Below are 1539 nucleotides of genomic sequence, written 5' to 3' on the forward strand. Positions count from 1 at the left end.
CCACAGGGAAGGATTCCTGGCAGCATCCAGTGATGATGAATCTATTCAGGAGATGGAAGGGGACATTAACCCTTCAGATAACCAGGAGGACTTCAAAACACGTAGATCTGGGCTGGACAATGCTGCACAGAATCCATGGCAAGAACCCACACTCAAGTCATGAATAGTGTAACTACAGGCAGCAGTCAGTGCTCATCTCCACCTACTTCTCTTTTAGTAGTCTGGTGCCAGTGTGTCTCCAGTGACCCTGGGAGTCCTTTCTCTTGCCACAAACAGCTCTCACGAAGCGAAGCCTCTCAGGAGTGCCTTCATGTTTGTGATGGCTTGTATTGCGGAACAGCCCTGAAGCAAATCTAACCCTTTTCAAATTTTCACCAAGGTGAAAATATTTTTCCTCACTTGACATTTTATTCAATGTGCATATTTGCCTTTTTCAAAGTCAGAGCCTCCTACTAATTGACCTTGATTAGGAAAAGAAAATCGGAAAAAGCAGGGCAGCTTACATCCCCAGTGCTTGTCAAGTGTAATAGTAGGGATCAGTGGGAGCGCATGATACAACGGCTGAGCATGCTTGAGCCCAAGGAGAAGCACGAAGGGTTAAGGCACAACATAGCTGAAGAAAAGCAGAAAGTACAAGACAAATATTAGAAGAATGGTGAAAGCTACAGGAGGTCTAGGAAGTGTGTAACAGGACTTCCATGGATAAGACAAATAGCTAAAAGGAAACATACACTGGCCTGTGGGAAAAAATACCGGATGTGTCAGAAAACACTTCACACACATCTTAGTGTGACTAATTTTTTAAAAAAATGTATTAATGTTCAAGTTCATAAGCTCTGAAGTGTATTGTTTTTTGCATATTGTTTATCACAATATGATATAAGTTTGTTTTCAGATCATGAACTAGCTAATTAGTATGACATTCCTATTTATACATATTTACAGGCTCTGACATCCCCTCTACTCTATTCATAACAGGCATTTACAAGTTATGAAAAATCCAAATCCAAGCCAACTATGCAAACAACTATACAAAAGCAGCATGCTGTGCAATTCTGACTGACTGTTAAAGGGATCTTTACAGCCTTGTTGAGCTCTTCTAATTGTGCCAGGTTATTTGAAATCAGCAGTCCTTACACTTCACTTCTCCATCCAGCTAGTTTTCGCTCCACAAATACTATGGAAAAAAACATAACATACAGCAGCAGAAAGAAGACTACTTACTCATTACAGTTCAGGCTAGCCATGAGTCACTGCCAGGATTTTCAGTCTGTTTGGTACACATTCAACAGCTTTGTTGTCCCTGTTCAGAAAAAAGGCAAACGGTTCTCTATTACTAGTCAGTATAAACCAAGGAAGCAAATGGCCATCTAAGATAAGCACTGGCTCTTTAAATCCAAAAATGTAGGTCCCAGAATTGTATTCCTATTGGTTTTGTTGGGAAAGATTTTATATTTACAAGGCTGCAGCATCACATACCTTCCCCACGCAGTGAATGCTGTTCATGAAGTATCCACATTGCATAAGTCTGGGTGCTAT

This window comes from Pygoscelis adeliae, unplaced genomic scaffold, assembly GCF_000699105.1.
Source record: "Pygoscelis adeliae isolate BGI_AS28 unplaced genomic scaffold, ASM69910v1 Scaffold67, whole genome shotgun sequence".
NCBI lineage: Eukaryota > Metazoa > Chordata > Aves > Sphenisciformes > Spheniscidae > Pygoscelis > Pygoscelis adeliae.